The 27587-nt window shown below is 39.8% G+C and overlaps 2 pseudogenes; both read left to right on the top strand.

Moving 5' to 3' along the window:
* Positions 1-1059: 1059 nt before the first annotated feature.
* LOC129366344 (NACHT, LRR and PYD domains-containing protein 12-like) lies at positions 1060-23098 on the top strand (annotated as a pseudogene).
* LOC129366654 (general transcription factor II-I repeat domain-containing protein 2B-like) lies at positions 22446-27484 on the top strand (annotated as a pseudogene).
* The last annotated feature ends 103 nt before the right edge of the window (positions 27485-27587 follow it).

Raw genomic sequence — 27587 nt, 5'->3', positions numbered from 1 at the left:
ATAGCTCGTCAGCTGGGCTTCGACCCACCACCTCCCCAACTCCTCCTTCATCCCAGCGGTCACATTCCAGGCTCCCTCTGCATTCCGTTGCCTCAGGCTCACTCCATCACCAGGACTCGAACCGGGGGAAGAAGACTGCCTGAGCTTCACCGAGCCGACGTCCTGCCCTCGGTGACCCTCAGCTCAGAAGCATCACTGCTGTCCAAAGTGTTCCTACAGCTTCTCTCCACTGCTCGGCCGCTGGCCTTTCTCAGCAGTTACGTCAGACCGGTTCCCCTGTGAAAATCTGTTCCCCCTGCGTCGGGAGCGCGCATTACAGCCAGAGAGGCGAAAGAGGCGGATCTGATCATTTTCACGTCGCTTCTGATCGATTTCTCGGTAAAAACATCTTATATAACCATGTCAAGGTTGTAACATTCAGTTTAATTGGCAGATGTTCTCTAAAAAATTGTATAATAAATAAATAAACAAGATCTTCTGACGCTGTTTTGTGTTATTTTAAACACCAAGAGAGTCGCTCTTTTTCCAACTTTTCTCAGTAAAGCCTGGCAGAAATAAAAGTCAGTCACCAAACACAGTTTTCCCAACACGTAGTGTGTATGTAAAGGTTTTTGAGAATATGGAAACAGTTCTTTATTCCCCAAAGTTATGGGGAATAAATAAGAGGAGAGAATGGATAATTCAGCAGCCTGAAATAATCTGTTCTCCCTCCATAATATGGGAACAACTTAACTTACCAGCAAGATTCTTTCGCTGTTTATTCCACTCATCATCAACAATAACTCCTGTGATTTTGGTAGAATTTGCTCCTTGTGTGCCAGAGTTATGATGAGGGAACCATATGTTTTTGCCCACCATCCCCTCACTGAATAAATGTTTTGAACAGATAAATGTGTTTTCTTTTTTAAACAACAGCTGCCAATTAAACTGAAGGTTACAACTTTGACATGGTTATATAAGTTGTTTTTACCGAGAAATCAATCAGAAGCGACGTGAAAATGATCAGATCCGCCTTTTTCTCCTCTCTGGCTGTAATGCGCGCTCCCGACGCAGGGGGAACAGATTTTCACAGGGGAATCGAATTTCGCACAAGACCTCTTCTTTCGGCTGTGCCTGAAGCCCAACGTTCTCTATCCGCAACGTGAGTATCTTTCAAATGCCTGTTGATGGAGCACTGACCTTTCTTAACACATTAACTAGAGATCCGGCCAGACCAGCGGTCCTCGGCCCTCAGCTTAGTGCAGCTAACTCATCTTTCACAGCTCAAAACGCAGCACGCGCCCCTCGGGCCCCCGCAATACAGCTGTGCCTCAATCTTGCAGACTGCAGGCAGCAGCAGGCCTCGACCCGGGCCTCTTTTAGGGAGAGAAGACTGCCTGCCCTCGGTGATCCTCAGCTCAGAAACCGTCTACCGGGTTCGAGCACCAAAGAACTTTGTACCATTAAATCTTCTAACTGCTATTTTTGTCTGTGTGAGTCCATCCAGATTGAAATATTATCCAACATCAGGCCAAAATGAAAATGACCTGGAGCTTTAAAACATCTTCAACAGCAGCACTACAGGCTGAAATGGGAGAAATGCCTCTTAAACTTAGAGGGGATCAATTATCTTTAAACTACTGGTCAAATTTATAGGGACAAAGAAAAGATCATCCAACATTAGAGGCACTTAAACCTGGATGGGAAAAGGAAAAGAAACAGTTAAAGAGCTTTGGATGGATAATAAACTCTAAATTTAATGAAATTGATTTAAATCAGTTATATGTCAGATTCATTACCTGCAGTTCCACCTCGGATCCTTCCTGATGCTGAAGTGGATTTTTCATTATTAGGAAAAAAGAACAAAGACAAAATTCACATTATGAATGAATACATAGTACAAGAATACTTAAATAAATATTATAACTATTTACAAATATACACAGATGCATCAAAAATCCAGCTAATAGGGCAGGAATAGCGTTTACTGGTCCATAGTTTCAAATGAAGGTAGGAAAGAGGATTAGTGATGGAGTCTCTGTGTAAACAGGAGAAATGCTTTGCTTTGCTTTTAGCTGTTCAATGGCTGGAAGAATAAAACCATTAAAATCATATTCTAGCTCTTCATTAGTCAGTTTGCAAAATAATCAGTCAGACAGTAAACCAGATATATTAAATGAAATACAATAAACTCTCTACAGAATCAATATGATGGACTAACAGTAAATTTTGTTTGGGTTCCAGCACATTATGGGATTAAGGGGAATGAAATGGCAGACAGGATGGCTAAGGAGAGAACCAATCAGTTAAGGATGAATATTAATGTTAGTTATAATAGAAATAAAGGATGTAATAAAACAAAGAAAAGAGAGGTGGTAAAAGTTATGGGTAGAAGAAAAGAAAGGAAGGTGGTTTTATAAAATCCAAAAGAGAATTGGACAAATGAGAAGAACAGAAAGAAACAGGAGAGAAGAGATAATTATTAGAATCAGACACAGTGGATTGAATATATCAATATTATTGATAGGGAAACATCAGGCAGAGAAATGTGACTGTGGGGAAGATGAAACAGTGGAACATGTTATTTTGAGTTGCAGGAATTATATGATTCAGAGAAACAAGTTAATTACGAACCTCAGAAACATGAAAAGAAAATTTAATATTGTTGATTTACTGCAAAAGGACTCAGGAAGCAGAAGATATCAGGCTATGTTAGATTTTTGAAACAGATTAAGTTATATAATAGGACATAGTTTGTTTCTTCTTGTTTTTGTCAAGTGGACCAAACTCCTTACCAGGTGGTGGCGCGAATTCTCACCTAACGTTTCTGGCCAACCGCCAATAAATATTAAGAAGAAGAAGGAGAAGGAAAGTGCCACGTGTTACAATCAGTTACGAAACATCCGTGAATTACTTCCGGTTTCATGTTGCATGTTCGGCTGCGGCTGCAGACCGTTAGTTTGGTCTGAGTTTGTTGTTTAAATTTTCTTCTTTAACTCTTTGGATCGTTTGAACAAACTGTAAGTTTGATTTGTTTATTTCTTAAATTTTTTCTTCACTTTAACTTTTTCCTGATTGTTTCTAATCTCTGATGTTTGGAGAAAAGTTTTATTTCTGATTTCAGATGAACTTTAATATCTGCTGTTTGAAGGCTAATCTACAGGATTATTAGATTATTGATGAACTGGAATCAATCAACATGATGAACAGCTGATGTTTCACTGTTTTCCTCTCCAAACTGATTCATGTTTTTATTTCCTGGTACTGAACTCTAGTCTCCACCATTAATGTCAGCAACAGTTTCCTGTTGCTTCCTTTCAAAATAAAATATTATTAAAATGGGTTTGATTCAGTCAGATGATTAAATAGTTCATCTTTAATTAAGCAAATAATCCACTTGTAGAAATTAATAACTGAACTATAAGACTTGTTCAGGTTGAATCAGTGAATGTAAATGTTGCTCCATGTCTCCATCTAGTGGACTGATAGTAGAAGTGCAGCAGCTGATGGCAGCTTCCTCTGCCTCTCTGCTGTCTGACTGCATTCACCTGACACTGATATGAAGCAGAGAAGAAGAGTCAATCAGAGGAGGAGCAGCTGATCTTTTTCCAGCACTAATGATGTAAAGGATGATCAGAGTTGATGTGCAGCTGAATGATGTGTGTTTCCTCTGCAGGTGAAGCTAGAAAGTGTGTGTGAGCTGATGTGGATTCAGCAGCATGGATCAGTGTGAGGACAGAGAGGAGGGAGTCCCTCCCTCTAAAACCACTCTGTGTGGGGAAGATGAGAGCCAGAGCAAAGGTCAGAGGTGAGGTCACCATCTCTAACTGTCCACAGCCCTTTTCACACAGCGTTCACTATATCAGGCCAGAACAGACGTGGTGATGAAGCTGCTGCTGCTCCTCTTTGCTGATGAAGTTTTAATCATCATGTTTCTGTCAGGATCCATCAGAAACACAAACCAGAACCAGAACCAGAACCCAGCTGTGTGTCCTTTAAGAGCAATAAGTCAAAGCATGGTTTAATTGACTTTAAATCTCCTGGATCTCCACCATCAGAGAGGTGAGCTGTTTCTAACTGCTGTAACTTCTGTTTATATCTGTTATTGTGGCCATGTGATGATAAGTTCTGTTGGGTTCTGTTGTCATGAAAACATTGGACTGAATTTGAGGTTATTTTTCTTTTCATACGTCAAAGATGTAATACGTATGATGTCACCATGGAAACATGTTCCAATAATGAACATGTTACTATGAACACAATAAAGTTCAACTGGATCCTTTGTATAAAAATCAAACAGGTCCGTTTAGATCAGGGGTGGGCACTCCTGGTCCTCGAGGGACGGTGTCCTGCAACTCTTAGTTGTCTCCCTGGTCTAACACACCTGAATCCAATAGCTGAATCACCTCCTAAATGCAATCAAGTTCTCCAGAGCCTTGCTAATAACCTCATTATTTGACTCAGGTGTGTTGAAGTAGAGATACATCTAAAAGTTGCAGGAGACCGGCCCTCGAGGACCAGGAGTGCCCACCCCTGGTTTAGATCCACAGTCTCTACCCAGAGCTTCGCTGGTTAACAGGACAGTTATTGTCAGCATACTTAAAGCATTTTAATTAAGTCGCCAATGGCCGCGCCGGCCTGTTGGTCACCGCTGACGCTGTTCCCGCGCCCGTTCGTCGGGGGATACTCATTGATGCGTTTGCTGGCACCCCCTGACAACGCACAGATAATCTGGCATTGATTGGCCGATGTGGCGAGGAGCTACAGTATACGGATTAACCTAGGGCAGGGGGGCCCAAAGTCAGTCCTGGAGGGGCGGCATCCTGCATGTTTTAGTTCTCTCCCTGGTAGTACCAACAACCTTTTCAGTATGTCGGTGTTCTTGTTAGGCCTCTAACGAGCCATCATTTGACCCAGGGAGAGAACTAAAACATGCAGGATGCCAGCCCTCAAGGACCGACTTTGGGCGCCCCTAACCTAGGGGATGTAGCGGAGTGAAATCACATTTGACGCACATCCGGTTTTACGCCATCCGGATGATCCACGTGTGATGTAGAGACGATTGAATACATGTGGCAAGGAATTGCAATTTGCCATTTGGCCACGCCCACACGGTTCAGCCAGCAGCCAGCATTCACCGCGTTAACCAGATTATCATTTGAAGTCAGATTGTACAGGATGAAACACATATAAATAACAAAGTAAAAGTAAGAGATACAGAAAAAAAGAAACAGGTGACTTCCTGTTGGAAAGGGGTGGGGCTAAGGTGATGTCATCAATTCAACATGATAATGTGTTCAAGACTGGTCTGTAGAGAGACATAGGACGTCTGATGCAGCTGTGACTTTGCATGCGTAAGTTATTGAACCTTGATGTTTCATGGCGAATAGTCAAAGTTTGACTCTTAGCCACGCCCACGTGCTTTGATGTACATGAACTGTTTCGTTAACTTTTCACATTCGACGCCTCAAGTTTGTGCTTAGTGATCCTGAAATCTGTGTCTCAAAAACTGTGGGACATCTATAAACAAGAAAATATGATCCAATTGGCCGACTTCCTGTTGGGTTAAACCATGGTTCCAAGAGACTTATTTTATATATCCAGATAAGATACACATGTATTCCAAGTTTCATATTTTTAGGTTAAAGCATAGCTTGGGGCTGATGATTTAAAATATTCTAGGGGTGCTATAGAGAAATGAGGCTATGCCCATCAAATTTTGTTATGGATTCCTCTTGTGGAGTGAATAAGGATTCATCCTAGTGAGTTTTGAGCAGCTTGGCTTGAAACAGTGGAATTCAGAGCCAAACATATGGCAATTGCATGACGGGTCACTTTGCCACGCCGCCACATCCACCAGCTCCATCGAAACCGCTCAGGGTTGTAATCCACAACACCCCAACATATCTTCTGTCTCCGTACACAGTTTCACGTTGATTAGGTGAAAGAGATACAGATTTCATTAATATTTCACTGCGGCCGATCACTGTAAAATATTACACTTCCTGTTGTCAGGGGGCGTGACCTAAGTGATGTCATCATTGATCATTTGGTCTTTTCGGACACCGGTTGATAATCAATCAGTGACAGTTTGGTGGTGCTGTGAGTTTTGCTGTAGGAGATATAACAGTTTCTTTTTTCATGGCGAGTAGGAGAACTTTGACCCCTGGTAACTCCTGGTTTTTTCAGCATGCTCAAAAACTCCCCATTTGATAACTTTAGATCAGACATGCATTATGAACAGACTGACCCAAGTTTGAAGCCGCTCCATCAAAATCCCTTGGAGGAGTTTGATCAAATGCGAAGGCCATAATCAGCAAAAATGGGGTCAAAATCAGTACTTCAATTCAAAATGGCCGACTTCCTGTGATACTTGCACGACGACGTTGATTGTAATTCCTGAGCATCTTGGGGAGCTATACAAGTGTACTAAATTAATTTAATGTCTCTATGATGAAGTAAGGTCATAGCACAGGGTCTTTTGAAAGTTGCTAGGTGGCGCCGTCGAGCCGTTACTTTTGCAATTTCTGCATCAACCTTAAAATACGAAATTTTTTAAAAGGGTTGACGCGTGCGCCAAGTCTGGTGAGTCCTTGAAAATGAAAAAGGCCTTAAAAATGTCCCTCTTTAGGAGGGCAAAAAACATAGGAACAGTAGGCCTTTGCAGCGCTTTGCTTCTCGGGCCTAATTAGACAGAAGTGAATTTTATTTCTAGGTTGATATTTGCATCTTTCTCTAAAATCTGAGAAAAGACAGATTCATTCTGAAATAAAATATTTTCTATGAATTATTTTATGATTCCACCTCTGAAGTTCAAACATCATCCAACATGGCAGATTATCCACCATTTCTACAGTGAAACTAAATATTTAGTGGGTCTGATTGAGCAGTGGGCTTCAGTGTCTCTAACGGACCATCTGGTTCAGATTGAAGCTCCATCAGATCCTCCTTGGATGGTCAGAGTGGAAATGATTCCTGGTTCTGCTCCATGTCAGAGCTCAACACTAAGATCACCAAACTGTTCTCTCAGTCATTTAAACCAACATGTTGGTCTCAGAAACAAATCTTTCTGCTCTTTAAAGAAGGCTGGACATTATTCAGGAGAATCAATGATCAGGAACATGTTGGAGGATTGGACCGGTTCTGATAGGAATCATTTAGAACATCAGGTTGATGATCTGTCTGGTTCTGATTTTAGTTTACAGTCACATAAAAATTATCTTGGAAGCAAACAACAGAAAGTTTCTAATGAGAGTTTTTCTTTCAGGATCCATAAGAGATTCAAACCCGAACCAGAACCAGAACCAGAACTCAGCTGTGTGTCCTTTAAGAGTGACTGGTCAATGGATCTTCCTTTTGCTGACTTTAAATCTCCTGGACCTCCATCATCAGAGAGGTGAGCTGTATCTAATTGCTGTAACTCTGGAAACTGAACCAGTAAGAACTCAGATGTTTCCAGTTATATTTCCAGAGGTTTGATCCATTATCTACAGAAATCAGCTGCTCTGTTCTCATGAAAACACCTTCATATCTTTATCTCTTGATGTGGATGATGGTGTTCTGTTGCTTCCTGGGTCCATGTCAGACTAACAGTGGATCACATTTCCACGGGAAATACCTGGTAAAGCCATTCTGGTCCATCAGGACTTGGTTCCTGTGTGCATTGTGAGAGCAGTTCAGCAGGGAAGAAAAGCTTTATGATGTGGTTGGTGAGATCTGCTGGAACTCAACCAAAACTGAGCTGATGTGGACCATCAGAGGTTCTGCTGGTTCTTAATGGGATCAGCAGGAACATTAAATCTTTACAACTACTTAGATCACCTGGTTCACTGCTCACATCCAGATATCACGTCATGGACCTTTACCTTCAGATTGTATCTGTGTGGACAGATACAATGTGAGCTCACTGGCTTCCAAGGATCTACAGGATCCATTTTAAAATCCTCACTATAACATCCAGTAGAGGATCACAAGGAACTCACCCACACATTTCAGACCTCCTCCATGTCCACATCACCTCAGATCTAGTCATCAGAACCTGATGGATGTCCCACACTGTCCTGAAGACCTGTGTGGACAGAGCCTTCACTTCCACTGTCCCCAAGCTCTGGGAAACTGTCTCCACCAGCATCAGATCTGCTGACAGTTTGGACAGTTTGAAGTCCAAGTTCAAAATCAACTTTTTAAAACGGTTCCTGGATTATTCTGGTGTTACTGGTATTCATCAGTGTAGATCATTTTCCTCTTTCTGACTTTGAATTGTGTTCATGTGATGCTCTGTTTTTCTATATTAAGGGTTTTTAATGTGAAACTCCTGGTGATTTCCTCTGTGAATACTGCTGGATGAATATTTCCTGACTTCCAAATTGTTCCTGGTTCCTCCACAGAGTGGACCAGCAGAGCTCAGAGGTTCCCAGGGGTCCATCTGTCCAGCAGCATCAAACACAGCTGGACTCCATATTCATGGTCTGTATATGAACAACAAATACTTTTCTATGAGTTCTGTCCAAAGTCACCTTCATGCTGCACTGTGTAGACCAGAGGACTGTCAGTCTGTCCAACATCCATCTGGTGTTTGGCTCCATGATTTCACTCTGATGTTTCCTTCATCTATTATTCTGTTCCAGTTGCTGGAAGACAACATTGTTACTTTTGTGAAGAAAGAACTGAAGAAGATTCAGAAAGTTCTGAGTCCAGATTACCCAGAACATTCAGAGAGTCAGAGAGATGATGAGGTGTTGGAAGGTGATGATGAAGAACAGAGGAGGAACAGCAGAGAGGCACTGATGAAGATCACACTGAACTTCCTGAGGATGATGAAGGAGGAGGAGCTGGCTGACCATCTGCAGACCAGTAAGAGGATTTATAAAGAACTTTGAAATGATAAATAAATTACACATTTGCTTTAGTGATGTAATCAAATTCAAAAGATGATTTTTCTTTCATGTTTGATTTTTGTTATTGTGTTATTTTCGGACATCTTGTTGCAGTTTGTCAACATCAACTTAAATCTGGTCTGAAGAAGAAGTTCCAGTCTGTGTTTGAGGGAATTGCTAAAGCAGGAAGTCCAACCCTTCTGAACCAGATCTACACAGAGCTCTACATCACAGAGGGAGGGACTGGAGAGGTCAATGATGAACATGAGGTCAGACAGATTGAAACAGCATCCAGGAAACCACACAGACCAGAAACAACAATCAGACAAGAAGACATATTTAAAGTCCCACCTGGAAGAGATCAACCAATCAGAACAGTGATGACAAAGGGAGTGGCTGGCATTGGGAAAACAGTCCTAACACAGAAGTTCACTCTGGACTGGGCTGAAGACAAAGCTCACCAGAACATCCAGTTCATATTTCCATTCACTTTCAGAGAGCTGAATGTGCTGAAAGAGAAAAAGTTCAGCTTGGTGGAACTTGTTCATCATTTCTTTAGTGAAACCAAAGAAATCTGCAGCTTTGAACACTTCCAGGTTCTGTTCATCTTTGATGGCTTGGATGAGAGTCGACTTCCACTGGACTTCCACAACAAGGAGATCCTGACTGATGCTACAGAGTCCACCTCAGTGGATGTTCTGCTGACAAACCTCATCAGGGGGAAACTGCTTCCCTCTGCTCTCCTCTGGATAACCACACGACCTGCAGCAGCCAATCAGATCCCTCCTCAGTGTGTTGGCATGGTGACAGAGGTCAGAGGGTTCAATGACCCTCAGAAGGAGGAGTACTTCAGGAAGAGATTCAGAGATAAGAAACAGGCCAGCAGGATCATCTCCCACATGAAGACATCACGAAGCCTCCACATCATGTGCCACATCCCAGTCTTCTGCTGGATCACTGCTACAGTTCTGGAGGATGTGTTGGAGACCAGAGAGGGAGGAGAGCTGCCCAGAACCCTGACTGACATGTACATCCACTTCCTGGTTGTTCAGACCAAAGTGAAGAAGGTCAAGTATGATGGAGGAGCTGAAACAGATCCACACTGGAGTCCAAAGAGCAGGAAGATGATTGAGTCTCTGGGAAAACTGGCTTTTGATCAGCTGCAGAAAGGAAACCTGATATTCTATGAATCAGACCTGACAGAGTGTGGCATCGATATCAGAGCAGCCTCAGTGTACTCAGGAGTGTTCACACAGATCTTTAAAGAGGAGAGAGGTCTGTACCAGGACAAGGTGTCTGCTTCGTCCATCTGAGTGTTCAGGAGTTTCTGGCTGCTCTTCATGTTCATCTGACCTTCATCAACTCTGGTGTCAACCTGATGAAAGAAACACAAATGTCTAAGAAATCTTCATTACTTAATAAATCTGACCTAAAGTCTCTCCATCAGAGAGCTGTTGACCAGGCCTTACAGAGTCCAAATGGACACCTGGACTTGTTCCTCCGCTTCCTCCTGGGACTTTCACTGCAGACCAATCAGAGACTCCTACAAGGTCTGCTGACAGAGACAGGAAGTAGCTCACAGACCAATCAGAAAACAGTTCAGTACATCAAGAAGAAGATTAATGAGAATGTGTCTGCAGAGAAAAGCATCAATCTGTTCCACTGTCTGAATGAACTGAATGATCGTTCTCTAGTGGAGGAGATCCAACAGTCTCTGAGTTCAGGAAGTCTCTCCACAGATAAACTGTCTCCTGCTCAGTGGTCAGCTCTGGGTTTCATCTTAGTGTCATCAGGAAAAGATCTGGATGTGTTTGACCTGAAGAAATACTCTGCTTCAGAGGAGGTTCTTCTGAGGCTGCTGCCAGTGGTTAAAGCCTCCAACAAAGCTCTGTAAGGACACAGATTGTTACTGCAGTTGTTATTGATGAAGTGAAAACATTTAATGATGTTCTAAATATTGATTCATGTTGCTTTAGTTTATTTATTGATTCATTGTCTCCCAGATGTTTCCCACAGGGATACATTGGGAAGAAAGTCTATTAATATTTAACTTTATCACCATAACAACCTCATCATCATTATACATTATTAAAGAAGCAAAACTCATCTTTCTGCTAAAACTGAGACTGGTTGAATTTATTTTTATTGTGGAATTCATAAGTTTTGTTGCCAGCCTCCTTGTTCTTTTTAGATCAGTACTTCAAAAATTGTGACCCAACCATTGACCAAATCAATTCACAATAGGCAACATAAATATGTGCAACAATAGATAGTTCCTTCAATCTTTCAAAAAAGGCCATAATTTATTGGAAAGTAAAATATTTTTTATGAATTATTTAATAACATATTTTCCTCCCTGTCTCCTCAGACTGAGTGTCTGTAACCTCTCAGAGAGAAGCTGTGAAGCTTTGTCCTCAGTTCTCAGCTCCCAGTCCTTCAGTCTCAGAGAACTGGACCTGAGTAACAACAACCTGCAGGATTCAGGAGTGAAGCTTCTCTCTGCTGGACTGAAGAGTCCAAACTGCAACCTGGAAACTCTCAGGTAAAATCTTCTCAATCCTGGTGAAACCAGATTTCTGTCCATTATATTCTATCAGTTATGATGCAAATGGTTTTTCAATAATAGAGTAAAATAATAATAGATGTCTTACTGTGAGATGCGTATTTCCCACTTCATTGGTTTTCTCAATGTTTGTTTTACCTGACATGAGTTTAATTTAGAGTATTTTATACAATACTTTGAGTAATTTGATTCTTGTTCAAAAGAATGTTTTTTGTCAGTTGCTGCTCAGTTTTCCATCTCTGTATCCAACAGTTAAAACATGTAAAGATGAAACTGGAGATTTGCTCTGCTTTGATTCAAGCTGCTGTTTTCCCTCAAACCAGCTCTGATGCTGATCCTCAAACTGAGCCTGATGCTGATCTTCAGCCCAGCCTTGATTCTCAGGCTTCATTGGACTCTTTCTGTTAAAACTGACATGGATTCATTTACTTCATAGAGGAATTTAATATTTCTCTTGCCAGCCTCCTTGTTGCCTTTAGTTCAGTCCTTCATGGCTGGAGACCCAAATATAGACTGAACCAGTTCACAACAAAAGGCAACATGATTATATATAAAACAGTTCATTAAATCAGTAAAGAGGAACATTGTTGACTGGAGAAAAGACAAACATTTTAATAAATTGTTTGATAACATATTTTCCTCCCTGTCTCCTCAGACTGAGTGGCTGTAACCTCTCAGAGAGAAGCTGTGAAGCTCTGTCCTCAGTTCTCAGCTCCCAGTCCTCCAGTCTCAGAGAACTGGACCTGAGTAACAACAACCTGCAGGATTCAGGAGTGAAGCTTCTCTCTGCTGGACTGAAGAGTCCAAACTGCAACCTGGAAACTCTCAGGTAACTCTGGGCTCTTGACAAATTGCTGCATCTTTGGTGCAAAAAGAAGCATAATTACAGATCCTAGCAGTTGGTTGGCTTTATTATTTAATCCACATGTTATAAATCCATCCATCCATCCATCCATCCATCCATCCAGCCATCCAGCCATCCATCCATCCATCCATCCATCCATCCATCCATCCATCCATCCATCCATCCATCCATCCATCCATCCATCCATCCATCCATCCATCCATCGATTGGTCTCTACCTCAATGTTGTCATTTTCTCATCATGTGATGAATTGTGTGTCTGCAGCTTATCAGGCTGTTTGGTCTCAGAGGAAGGCTGTGCTTCTCTGGCCTCAGCTCTGACCTCCAACCCCTCCCATCTGAAAGAGTTGGACCTGAGCTACAATCATCCAGGAGACTCAGGAGTGAAGCTGCTGTCGGCTGGACTGAAGGATCCACACTGGAGACTGGAAGCTCTCAGGTATGGAGGAACCTGCTGCAGGAGCAGAGAAGGTCTGATAGAGGAGCAAGAGGGAGAAATGCTCTTTTAAAGACACATCATATCTCATCTGCTATGTGTGAATCAGCAGGACAAAATGTTTTTACAACCAGCTGTGGAGTCAGAATCACATCATTGTTAAATGTAAAGTTTGAACTGACAAGGATTCATTTGGTTACACAGAAGTTACTTATTCTACTTTTGAAATGTTTGATAACATTTTGATTGTTACATGTTGTTTCATGTTTTTACCACTTGATAAAATCAGACATTAAAAGAAAACTATGTGATAATTCTTCACAAAAAATATGACTGAATTTTGAAATTGTTTTCAATAGGTAAAAATTAAGTAACTATACAGACTCATTCCATAAATTAGAATATGACTGAAAAGTCACTTTATTACTAATTCCATCAGCAAGTGAAAGAAATTATATAGATTAATTAGATTACATTTATTTTAACCTATTTATATTTTGTATATGTTTAATACCTTCTAATAGATTATTTTCAAAAGGTATTATTAATCTGACAAGCTTGATCCTAATTTATTGAATATGAGTGTCTGGAATTCACATGTAAATTTTGGCTTTATTCTTAGCAGTAAAGAAAAAGTCGTCCAGTGACATTAGTTGCATCTGCAGCCCAACCCCCCTGACCTTCTGACCCCTTCTCCTCTTCATCCCACCAACTTGCAACACAAAGTTACATCCTTGCCTGTAACACTCAAAAATGCAAAATATGTCTATAAATAATTTGGGACATTATAAGGAAGTGCTGAGATTTACTGTTTCCACTGAACTATGGTATTTGCCACAAGCACAGTGAAACGTTTGGAGGATAAAAATACCAGACTAGGATCAAAACTCAGATGACCCAGCTTTGTACTAGCATGTAAATGCACCATCTACACACAAATCTGGAATCTCCTGAAGCTGAAGTGAGTCTCAGAAATACTTGTGCACTCATAACCTGATCTGTGTGTAAATGCAGTTTTGTGTGTGTCAACCAGGTGACTTGTGCAAAGAATATTAATTTTATTGTTAAGTTTTACAAATCCAGTTTTATACACACAGATTTTTTTCACTCCCTTTATTGAGTAATTTGATTCTTATTCAAAACATAGTTTTCTGTCAGTTGCTGCTCAGTTTTCCATCTCTGTATCCAACAGTTAAAACATGTAAAGATAAAAAACTGGAGATTTGCTCTGCTTTGATTCAAGCTGCTGTTTTCCCTCAAACCATCTCTGATGCTGATCCTCAAACTGAGCCTGATGCTGATCTTCAGCCCAGCCTTGATTCTCAGGCGTCATTGGACTCTTTCTGTTAAAACTGACATGGATTCATTTAGTTCATAGAGGAATTTAATATTTCTCTTGCCAGCCTCCTTGTTGCCTTTAGTTCAGTCCTTCATGGCTGGAGACCCAAATATAGACTGAACCAGTTCACAACAAAAGGCAACATGATTATATATAAAACAGTTCATGAAATCAGTAAAGAGGAACATTGTTGACTGGAAAAAAGACATTTTGATGAATTATTTAATAACATATTTTCCTCCCTGTCTCCTCAGACTGAGTGGCTGTAACCTCTCAGAGAGAAGCTGTGAAGCTCTGTCCTCAGTTCTCAGCTCCCAGTCCTCCAGTCTCAGAGAACTGGACCTGAGTAACAACAACCTGCAGGATTCAGGAGTGAAGCTTCTCTCTGCTGGACTGAAGAGTCCAAACTGCAACCTGGAAACTCTCAGGTAACTCTGGGCCGTCCGTCCGTCCGTCCATCCATCCGTTCAGTCCTTGGTCTCTACCTCCATGTTCTCATTTTCTCATCATGTGATGAATTGTGTGTCTGCAGCTTATCAGGCTGTTTGGTCTCAGAGGAAGGCTGTGCTTCTCTGGCCTCAGCTCTGACCTCCAACCCCTCCCATCTGAAAGAGTTGGACCTGAGCTACAATCATCCAGGAGACTCAGAAGTGAAGCTGCTGTCGGCTGGACTGATGGATCCACACTGGAGACTGGAAGTTTTCAGGTATGGAGGAACCTGCTGCAGGAGCAGAGAAGGTCTGATAGAGCAGGAAGAGGGAGAAATGTCTTTAGTCAGTCTGCTGGGAAACATTTAGTTTGAAGCTGAATGTTTAATTTGATCATTAAATATTTAGACGCCTCATCTGGAGGCAGAGATCATCACCCAGTTTTCTGGAATATTCTCCAGACTAAGAACGGCTCACAAGGAAAATTAAAGAGTGGGACGGTTTAATAGGGTCTCTGACTAAATTAGTAACAGAAGTTCAGTTAGATTTCCATGATGATCTACTGATGGCAGAAAGACTTTAAAACAATATTTGATGGAGCTCCAGACCAATCAGCCCCAAGAAGCAAAGGTGAGAAGAAAAGTAACTCCATGTTGGTCAGATGGATGTTTAAAGTTCTGGGAGAGAAAAATAAAGAACTTTAGATTTTAAACAAAACTCACAACTTTCAGGATTTAATCAAATATAAATTACATAAAAAGAGAAGAAAACAGCTTCCGGATTGGACGACCACCACTATGGTCACATAGCAAGAGCGCTCCTGGTTGAACCAGAGTAATTATAGAAATTTTCCCCATGAAATCTGGGTAAATATGCCAATATAATAATTAAGAGGGGATAAGATCGTACCACTATTTTGAGAAATAAATGCCGACTAAAGAGACGCAGCTGCAAATAGCAGCTAACATGTTGAAGCTAACAAGCCACGAGGTGCAACGCCTAAAAATGGCCGACTCTCAACTGATCTTGCGAGAACTAAAATGGTTTCGCCAAGAAAATAAAGAACAACTGGAGATGATAAAAGAAGAAATTGCAAAGGTGAATACCAGAATGGAGGAGGTGGAGGGACGAATCGAGAAAGCAGAAGAAAGGATCCTAAATACGGAGGAGGTCATAACGGCTATGCTAAAGCTACACGCTAAGCTGGAGGACAAGCTGACAGATTTGGAGAATCGATCCAGACGGGAGAACATAATGGGTTTGAGAGGGAGCCGAGAAAGAATCTACAATGATCCCATTTGTCAAAAACCTTCTCTGTCAAGGTCTTGAGCTGAACGAGGTTTCCCCTGAACATCATCGAAAGAGCTCATTGGTCAGCGGGGCCGCAGCCGACGCGCCGCCATGCTCCATCATTATCAAGTTTCTGAGCTTTAGAACTAAAGAGATGATTCTCCGCAAAGCCTGGCAGAGGAAGGGCTTTACAAGAAAATCACATCAACCTGGATAACGACTATCCACCTCTCGGAGGAGGTCATAACGAGACGAAGGGAATATGCAGAAATCTGCAAAGTATTGAAGGAAAATAACATCCTCCACCAGACCCTCTTCCCCCCGAGGCTACGCGTTGGATACGAGGACGGATCCAAAACCTACAATACGGTGGAGGAGGCATCAGAGGACCTGCTGAGAAGAGGATTCTAGCGGGCCCCTCTGGGATCCAGGGCCCCTCTGGGATCTAGCGGATCTTCCCCAGACCGAAGATGGCGGGAGGAAATGTGAAATATCTTCAACCAAATCTGTAATTAGTGGTGAAAAAAACTATAAAATAACTCAGTTCAACCAGAACCTTTTTTTCTTTGGAGTTGGGACATTTTTGTTGCCTTTTCTGTTTTTCCAACATGTGACTGTTGCAGATAAGGGCCTGTCCCTCTGGACCGAGGGGGGACTTTTTCCTTCGACCCCCTGGTGGGGACTCAACAGGGTCAGGTTAATAGACCCCTACCTAGGAAGCTGTATGGACAAATTGTGTTCAGTTTTATGTGCGAGACAGGGAGCTGCTCCTCTTTGCCTTGTTTATTGATCTCATGAGTCAGCTGATCAGGCAAAGGCTGGATATAAAGGGGGTTACAATGACGGAGCAGAAACTATCCTTGTTCACAGACGATTTATTGATAAGTATAACACAGCCCACACTGACTCTCCCCAAACTGATGAAGTTACTTGAAGAGTTTAGTTTGATTTATGGCTACAAAATTAACATAAATAAAACCCAAGTATCAACATTTAACACCGTCTTCTATTAAAACAAAGTACAACTGGAATTGGGGGGCTGAGTCTATCAAGTATTTGGGAGTCTCTCTGCCGAGGGACTTCTCAAAACTATATGATATAAATTATGGGCCACTAAATTTGAAAATAAAATCTGATTTACACAGATGAAATGTTATTCCCTTTTTAAGTTTAAGCTCCCTGATAGAATCCATCAGGATGAAATCCTCCACAGTTGCTGTATTTATTTCAATGTTTACCTGTCAGAATCCCACCTACACAATTTTTAGGATGGGATAGATTAATAGCGAGGTATTTATGGCAGGGTAAAAAGGCCAGAATTAAGTTTAGAACTGCAGTTAAAAAAAGAAAAGGGAGGAATGGGCCTTTCCTGCCTACAGGAATATTACCATGCAGCCCAACTGAGACCTTTAGTCTGTCTGTGCTCACCATCATACAGCACAGCATGGAAGGACATAGAAGGCACCACGATAAAAGGAATCCCAATAACAGCCCTACTTAGTGATTATAAATTACAGGAAGAACAGCAGATCCCACAAGACTCCATAACAGGTCGCTTTCTTAAGTCCTGGCAGGAATTGGTTCAAATCTGCAGAATCGGAGACGTATCTAAAATTATGAGATGGTGTGCCTATGACTCAGATTTTGCACCAAACAGAACTGATAACAGATTCAAACTATGGACCTCAACAGGACTAACTACATACTATATTCATTTTCCCACAAAGGGATATTGCAGAGTTTTGAAACCTTACAGAAGGATCACAGATGGGGAAAAGATGATTTCTTTAGATTTTAGCTGAAAATCCAGGAGTCACTAATAAAATCATCTCAAATCAAGAGCTAGATTTGCCTTTTACTATGTATGAGCTGAAAAAAGCTCTTTAATGCTAAACAGTCAACACCAGGAAAAGATGGACTTTGTTATATAATGCTTAAACATTTAAATGATATGTCGCTTACTGTTATTTTAAAATGTTTTCATCTGATTTGGGAGACAGAAATAATTCCTGCTGCATGGAAACAGTCAGTTATAATTCCTGTGTTGAAACCAGGTGAAAATCCTACAGACCCTTCAAACTATAGACCTTTAGCTCTTACATCTCAATCTGAGAAAATAATGGAGAGGATAGTAACAGAAAGGCTATCATATTTTCTTGAAAGTAAAAATGTATTCTGTCCATATCAAAGTGGTTTTTGTGCAGGAAGAAATACGATGGATGCGAAACTGTGCCTGGAGTCAGAAGTAAGGAAAGCTCAAACAAATAAATGGTGATAGCTGTGTTCTTTGATATAGAAAAGGCATATGATAGTTATGGAAAGACGGATTGTTGATTAAACCAGAAAACTTGGTTTTAGGGGAAGGTTTTTAACTGTTTTAGATTTTCTGTTTGGTAGAGAAATGGAAGTTAGAGTTGCTTTTTCCTCTAGATACACAAACTACCACACAAGGTCGTGTGTGTAGTCCAATTCTCTTTAATATTATGGTAAATGATATTTTTGATGAGATAGATAGAAGTATAGGGAAATCTTTATTTGCTGATGATGGGGCTCTCTGGGGTGCATAATCTCATATATTTACAGAAAAAGATGCAGGAGGACATTTTGAAAGTTGGGCAAATAAATGGGGATTTAGGATGTCAGTTGTAAAGTCTCAAGTGATGTTTTTACAGAAGAGGGTTAATTTAAAACTTATAATCAGAAGCTTGATCAAGTGAATAAAGTGAGATTTTTAGGCGTCATCTTTGATGAAAAATTAACCTGGAGACAGTAAATAGAATTAGTTCAAAATAAATGTAAAAAGTGAATAATTTGTTGTCTTTCTGGACAGGAATGTGGAGCTTCAAGAAGTGGTTGTTGGGAGTTTATCAGGCTCTCATGAGATCTTCCTTAGATATGCAGGTGTAGCATATATAGCAGCTGCTGACCATCAGTGGAGAAAACTTGATAGCGAACAAACACAAGGGTTACGGACATATTGTGGAGCTTTCAGATCATCTCCTTTAGCTGCTTTGCAAGTTGAAACTGGTGAGCTTCCTTTAAGATGAAGAAGACTGAAGCTGATGAATGTGTATTGGGTAAATCTACAGGGACATAATTACCATCATCCAACTAAGGCTGAGCTGCAGGACTGTTGGGAACATCATGAATCTGATTGTAATAGCTTTGGATGGATTGGGGACTTAAAAGCTCACAATTTCAGTCTGAACCAGTTCCAGTTTAGTTTTACGGTTCCACAGTCACCAATTCCACCTCAGTTATTTATCACAGCACAAGTTGATCTGCATGGAGCGCAGCGTCTCCTGCCATGAATGTCCCAGTAACGTTAAACTCCTCCACATCCTGTTACTGGATTAATGTCAATAATCTCATATTTACAGTCATATTCAATAAATTAGAATATGGTTCCAATGAGGCTCGTTTGTCAGGTTGTAAAACAACTTCAGCAGAAATTAAACATATTTTTCATTTGACCCACATTTCTATATTCATTGTTTTTATTGATCTGTAATCTGATCAGAAATGTTTTCATGAGCTGTAAGCAATAAATCATCATCATTAACAAATAAAAGCTTTAAAACAGTTTGTGGGGAATTAATCTGTATGATGTGTTTAACTTGTGAGCCGAGTTACTGAAATACTTTTCATAAATATTGTAATTTATTGAAAATGACTGTAGTTAAGGATGATAGAGAGACGCAGGTCATCCTGAAATTCTGATGCATAAAATCACAAATTTAATCTAAACTGTCAGAGAGAGAAAACACAATAAAACATGATTTATCTGCAATTTGTTCATTACTGATTGTTCCTGTCTCAGTGGAGGACAATGTGTGTCTGAGAGACATGTAATGTCCATGTTTGCTGCTGAAAGAGACTGATGGTCTGACCCCCTCCTCCTTTCAGGGTGGAGCCTGCTGGAGGCCGATTCTTGACTCCAGGTCTGAGGAAATGTAAGTGTGTTTTTCATCTGATTCATGACAACAAAGCAGCTCACATTCAACCATCTTCAAACTGTCACATCACTCATTCAGGAGTCAAAGTGTCAATAAATGATCAATAACTGCAGCTGGATTGTGTTTGTTCTCTCCATCAGATTCCTGTCAACTCACCATCGACACAAACACAGTGAACAGAAAACTCAAACTGTCTGAAGATAACAGGAAGGTGACACGGTTGGAGGACGAGCTTCAGTCATATCCTGATCATCCAGACAGATTTGATCACTGGTCTCAGCTGCTGTGTAGAACTGGTCTGACTGGTCGCTGTTACTGGGAGGTCGAGTGGAGAGGAGATGTTTATATATCAGTGAGTTACAGAAGAATCAGGAGGAAAGGAAACAGTAGATACTGTGTGTTTGGATGGAATGATAATTCCTGGAGTCTGAGATGCTCTGAGATTGGTTACTCTGTCTGGCACAATAACATAAAAACTCGTCTCTCCTCCTCCTCTGTCTCTAACAGAGTAGCAGTGTATGTGGACTGCCCTGCTGGCATTCTGTCCTTCTACAGAGTCTCCTCTGACTCACTGATCCTCCTCCACACCTTCAACACCACATTCACTGAACCTCTGATTCCTGGGTTCTGGTCCAATTCTGGTTCTTCAGTGTTTCTGAGCTGATTTGAGTCTAAAGAGTCTAAAGTTTTTCCTCCTATCAGAGAAACTCTCTCACTGTTGAACAGATAGTTCCAGTGATGTATAAAGTACTGAAATCTCGGAGTCAAGTAAAAGTATAGGTACCGCTCCAAAATATGACTTTGGTAAAAGTAAAAGTCACTGATTGAAATGTTACTTGAGTTAAAGTCTTAAAGTATCTGAAATGTCTTGTACTTAAGTATGAAAATTACTGTAACAATGGATGTACTCAAGTAATGTAATGAAAAGTACAAGTAAAAAGTAAAACAAGGCAAATGCAGTTTGAATGACATTTCAGCTACAAGGCATTTCAAAGTGCTTTACATCATAAACACAAAACACAAAGGCATGCAACATAGAATAAAATACCAAGGTTTTTTTTTCTCCTTTTTTCCTCCCTCTCTTTTCCCTTTCTTCCCCCTTCCCTTTGACACGGAATTTAAGCGCCTGTTACTGCCGGACTCCGCCGTCCGTTTAACCACGGGTATTCGCCGGGCCCCGTTGCCCACAACAGGAAAAAAAAAAATAATAATAATAATTACATACATATCCACAAAATCAAATTCATACAATATAACCATATAAAATGAAATTATTTTTGGTTTTTTTTTTTCATATACAAAAATTTTCCTTTCATAATTTTGTTCACATTTAATGTTAATGGATAAATTTTGGGCTCAGTACAGATATTGTTGCAAACAATAAAAATATTGGTAATTATAATCACAATTTTTATAAACAATCAAAACAATAATGTTAATGTTATCCTCACACTGCTAAGGATCAGTCTGAGAGCTATGTCAAACCTCATGTTGTTTATGTCAGCTCTGGATACTGGAAAGTCCACAATGTCTTAGCCAGGATTTTTTCGCAAACTGAAATGTAATGTTTAATGTGATAGATCTAATTTGAAGTGACAAAGAAAGTAAGTCACTGTATATTCTCCAAAAAAAATATAAAAATCGTAAAGTTATTCACTGTGTGACAATATTTACGGACCTTCAGTGCAAAAACACCACATGAGGTGCTGTCTGGTTGTTTAGGGTGCTTTACTGTCTCACATTTCCAGCGTGAGACACTGCACTCCTTTTCCTCATAAATGCTCTGTAAATATAGACATATTAGTAAGAACAACTTTATTTATTGTCATGCTTCAGTTTGCACTACATTTTCAACCATACCTCGTGACTTGTAAGCATTTTTGTATCTTGTTTAGATTCCCCCAGGGGATTTAAGAACAGAGACTTCTTCTCTTTTGGGTAGATTACCTATAAAGTGTGCATACCATAGTTTTCATGTGGTCTTTTGTCTATGACATAAGAATGATATAATAGCCAAAGTGTAAAAAATAATTATTACCACTAGAGTCCAGTGGTGGTTTTCATGTGACTCCGACAATAATAATATATTTCATTGGCTCCATCTGCGAATAATAAAGATATTAAAATATATGTCCTATCAAGACCAAAACATGTTTAGTGTCACACACAGACACATTGCACTAGCATTTTATTGATCCATAGGTGACACATAAAAATCTTTGAAAACATGTAACCATTAACACATTTTCTTTTCATTGATTAAAAAATACTTATTACACATGTAAGAGTAACAAAAAACACACAGTGGAATGTATAAGATTACCTTTCTTAGTCTGGGACTTTTCCTCTGCCACATTGATGTCACCATAAAGGAATCGATGAAGGCAGCCTCTCCAGTGTTCTGGCTGTTGTATTCCTTCACCAGTACTGCCAGAAATGCATTAATAGACTGCAAATATACCATGATAAAAAAGATAATTTAAATACTGTATCAGTTGTGAAAGTTCAAATAAATATAGCCATTGTACTTACCTGACTTTCCAGTTCCATATTAGGACCAATTTTATTTATGTCAGAGTAGAACAACTTGTAGCCATTCACAAATTTACATTTCTCAGCTGAGTTTTTTTCTGGATAGCTGACTGGACAGGAGTCAATGGCAGAGCAGAGGGAGATGGTGATGAGCAGGAGGTGGTGATGGAGCAGGGGAGGTGATGGAGCAGGGGGAAGTGATGGAGCAGGGGGAGGTGATGGAGCGGGGGGAGGTGACACTGGATCAGCAAGGGGTTGAGCATAATTTCTTTTACTTCCTTGATTTTTTAAATAATGTGGCATTCGGGGACTCTCTGCAATGTACATTTTCAGATGGTCAGTGTTTATTTTCTTGAAGACCACACCATTGTCATCTTTGATATCGGCATTTTTTCCTTGGATGTTTATGACGGTAAAGGGGCCCAGAAAACCAGCATCCAACTTCCCACCTTTTCTCTGCTGACTCCGTATATTCTGCCTCCACACTCGGTCACCAGGTTTAAACACTGTAGCATTCTGTTGTGCTCTGCCCTTTGCTTTTTTCCTGTTTTTTGGAAACACTTTCAATAACAATGTTCCGCAGTGTTTCTTGGACTTTCAGGTCCTCTGCCAGCTCCTCCACCAATGATGTCCTCCACAGCACCGTCAATCTTTCAACACAAATGTAATATTTCAAATGTCAGTTCAAATCTGTCATTTACACAGCATATCGGCATAATTTCTATGACATGCTACAGTGAGTTATTGTAACATATTCTGCAAAATAATCCTTTTAATGTCACTTGATAGTGTTTATGCAAATTTCACATTGTTCAATAAAAAAATTTAAAACTTCTCTGAAGAAAGTGCTTTGTGAGTGACACACTTTCAAGAACATGGTTCACATAAGTTGGTGACATAACTGAACGTTAATTCGAATGTGAAGTTTTCCTGACTAAGCAACAAAACATAATTTTTTTTTTTGAAGAAACTAAAGAGTTAATTTAATACTATACTGTTGGACTTCTGTCCACAACCATGACATTGAAAAATTTGCAATAATCCTACCATGTAATGCTCAGGGACTTCCGAGGGATAGTGCGCTTCTCTTCCATACATGAGGAAGTATGGGGAATACTGTGTCGTAATTTGCTTTTTGGTGCGTATCCCAAACATCACAGCATCCAAATATTCATCCCACGTGTGTGGATGGCCATCCACAACCTTACTCAGAGCTCTGAGATACGTGAAAGGTATAATATGTCACACATAAGACAAGATGTCTTATAATTTGCCTTATTATGAAAGTAGTTTATCAAATACACATTTTGTTTTGTGATCTTTCTTTGAACTTGTATGCATTGGACACAGTACTCACCTTTGAATAGTCCCATTCATTTTCTCAACCAATCCATTTGTTTGGGGATGGTATGGGGAACACAAACTTCTTTTTATATTGAGAATTTTGCACACTTCTTGGTTTATCTGAAAATATAGTTAAAAAAATAACTAAGACAAAACAGCCAGTAAATTTAAACAAAATAGCGTAAAAGAAGAACATTAAGAGTGTTAAATTTCTGTAAGAGATTGAAAACAAATACTTACAGAATTTACAAATTATCTCCCTTGGTCAGTCAAAATCCTTTTTGGTGCTTCAAACTGATGCACAAACTTAATTATGAGAACACAGGCAAAGAGGACAACCAACCACTGATGCCCACTATCATGTATTTCAATGAATATGTTTCTTTTTCCTATGAATTATTTTACCTTTATGGGAGTGTACACTGACGGTTGTTTCAGTGCTTGGGAACTCGCCTGACAGGATGAGCACTCAGAGACCTATGAAGTTAATTAAAGACCAAATCAAAAAAAGAATTTTGCACATGCAAAGTTGACATTATTGTACAATTACAGATTCATATTGTTAATATGAATAAGGCTTACACATTTATTTGCCAAAAATGTAAATGTTTTAGTTGGTATTACTAAAGAAAATTCTTTACTTAATCCTATGCTTTATGTAACATACCCATTTCTTGATGTCCACGGACATTCCTGGCCAATAAAATCTCTTGGAGATGGCATCAGTTGTTTTTATTTGTCCACAATGTGCACAAATAACTTCCATGTCAGTAGGGCTGGCATGGAAGTCAACACATATTCTTCCAGCTTTTTCAGCTCCTTTAACAACTTTGACCGTTGTGGAGGAATGACTGCCTTTTTGTCGAATATAGAAAAGCTCATTTCCTTGGAAAAGATAGAGTACACCAATAAAAATCAGACTGAAGCATGAAATTATATTGTCACAAAACATTTATATTTATGAAAATATGAAAATGCAAACTACTGCATGAGTTACACGTAGAGGTTGAAACAAGAAACATGAAATAAACACAAAATGAAATAAGATGTAGTTGCTTCATTTTTTAAGGTAAAAAATTTTGAAAAATAAACTAAACACTGCTAATGGGAAGTAATGTGTTTTAATTTGTTTACGTTATGTTTTTTGTTCACAATTGTCCACTTTGTTAGATTTATGACTTTTATTTATTAATTTATTAGTACAGCAAACTTTATACTACAAAAATTATAAGTAAAAATGGAGTACAAGTGTAATTCACATTTATAACAACTGCAGACAAGAAGATTGTACGTAATTACTACGTTATAACTTGGAGCGTTCGTGTGGACACATATCAATCTACATTAAATGCATTATTCAATTTTAAAAACGTATTGAGTGTTATGTAACTGTCTTTAGATAACATTCCACTATTAAATACATATTAATGTCGAGGTTATCTTCAAGACAATTTTATTGAAGATAAAGACACTTACCTTCAATCTTGCAAAACGAGGCTTTCCTTCGAATGACATATTTTTTTTGCTTTGTCAAGTGTGGTGGATATTCGCCTTTAACTTTAGTTAAAGAGTGTTTCATATTCCACACTGTCCATATTTACGAAAAGTGTCGACTTAAAGAAATACTTGGCTTAACTTTAAGCAAAAACGTGATAAGCTATCCGAGGAAAACAGAGAACACCTGCACATTTGCATAATTGATTGCAGGAAGAAGATCACGTGATTTTGACTTTCCATAAAACACGTTATTTGTTTATATTGTAAGATAGATTATCTTCTAGAATATTTGTAAATTGGTAGAGAAACATTTAAACAGAATTTTTTTTTTATAAATAACATCAAAACAACACTCATATTTATTTGAACTATTTTGGATGTTAAACAATTAAATAACTTTTTATTTTTATGTAGAAAAGTAATGACCAACTATCAAAAATTCAATGGATTTATTGATTTATTACCTTGTTATATAGGGGAACGGATTATTTCAGATGACTAAAATGTATGGTTCCTCCTCATAACTCTTGCGAATAGTGATGAAATGTTTTCAAACTTGCTGTTTGAAAACAGCCAGTTTGCTGTTGATGATTACTGTTGATAAATAAATTTGTTTCCATGTTTTTGAGGGGGAACGGATAATTTCAGTGAGGTAAAACAGCTGAAATATATGGTTCCCCCCTCATAACTCTGGCAAAAAAAAGCAAATGCTACCAAAATCACAGGATTATTGTTGTTGATGAGAGGAATAAACACAGTTAAGCATTTGCAGGTAAAATAATTTGTTCCCATTTTGAGGGGGAACAGATTATTTCAGGCTGCTGAATCATCCATTCTTTCCTCTCCTTACCCCATAACCTTGGGGAATAAAGAACAACTGTTTCCAAATTCTCAAAAACCTTTACATACACACTACGTGTTGGGAAAACTGTTTGGTGACTGACTTATTTCTGCCAGGCTTACGTGAGAAAAGTTGGAAAAAGAGCGATTCTCTTGGTGTTTAAAATAACACAAAACAGCGTCAGAAGATCTTGTTTATTTATTTATTATACAATTTTTAAACAACAGCTGCAAATTAAACTGAATGTTACAACACTGACATGGTTATATTAGTTGTTTTTACCGAGAAAATGATCAGATCCGCCTCTTTCGCCTCTCTGGCTGTAATGCGCGCTCCCGACGCAGGGGGAGCAGATTTTCACAGGGGAACCGAATTTCGCACAAGACCGGCAATATGTGGAGGAAAAGTGGGCTTGGTTGGACTAATGAAGAGGGAAATGCAAGAAATGAACTGTCACACGCCTCTGATAAAGTATCATTGCATTATCCATCAAGAAGCTTTGTGTGGGAAGATGCTGGGGATGGAGGACATTGTGACCACAGTCATGAAAACAGTGAATTTCATTCGGGTGCATGGCCTGAATCACCGTCAGTTCCAGCAGTTTTTGCTGGAGATGGGCTCGGAACACGGGGATGTGCCGTACCGTACAGAAGTACGGTGGCTGAGTAGGAGCAAAGTCCTATAGGGATTTCTTGAGCTCAGAGAAGACATTGCTCTTTTTATGCAGAGTAAAGGAAAACTCATGTCTGAACTATCAGATCCAAGTGGCTGTGTGACTTTGCTGTGTTGTGTGATATAACCGACCATCTCGCCCAGCTGAATCAGAAGCTGCAGGGACGCAAACAAGTCATCACGCGGCTTTCCAGCGTAAATTGGACTTATGGATGCGGCAAGTGAAACAGGACAATCTTGTCCACTTTCTTGTTTGTCAGAGCATGTCAGCCTCGTTGCCCGAGACTTTTCATGTGTTCAGTTAGCTGCCAAACTGAGCTGGTTAAAGACTGAGTTTGATCTCTGACTTCAACAGTCTGGCTTTGACATCTTTGCCAATCTTTTCACCACCCCAACACCTTCAGATGGAGCTAATTGAGCTTCAAAGGGACAGTGGCCTGAGAGCAAAGTTCCAAGATGCTGCAATTCAGGACTTTTACCGTCTGATGCCCCCTGGTTTAATTCCACAGCTTCGACTTCATGCTGCCCGTGTTCTGTCCATGTTTGGAAGCACCTATCTGTGCGAACAGTTTTTGTCCATAATGAATCTGAACAAAAACAAGCACAGATCACGCCTCATGGACAACCTCCATGCTGTTCTACGCATTGCCTCAGCACAGGACCTGAAGCCAGACATAGACACACTGGCAACGGAAAAAGATGTCAGACATCTGGTCAGAAACACACAGGTTAGCATTTTTTTGAAAACTAAAATATAATCAAATGTAATTCAACTAAGAAGAAGAACAGTTGAACTGTGTTCAATTTAATGATTGTGCTTGCATTTTGTTTTGTGTTCATCATTTTCAGAACATGATCAATCGATAGCAGAGAGAGAATCCACTTGGGTGTGTTCAAGGACAGGCAGCATCTCCTCATCAAAGACTAACCAAAAAACTTGAGTAATATTTGTGAACTGAGTCAACCTTAT

The sequence above is a fragment of the Poeciliopsis prolifica genome, unplaced genomic scaffold (assembly GCF_027474105.1).
Source record: "Poeciliopsis prolifica strain line A6 unplaced genomic scaffold, Auburn_PproV2 SCAFFOLD015, whole genome shotgun sequence".
In the NCBI taxonomy this organism is placed as follows: Eukaryota; Metazoa; Chordata; class Actinopteri; order Cyprinodontiformes; family Poeciliidae; genus Poeciliopsis; species Poeciliopsis prolifica.
The sequence above is the reverse complement of the archived record's forward strand: the minus strand, read 5'-3'. Positions and strand labels throughout refer to the sequence as shown.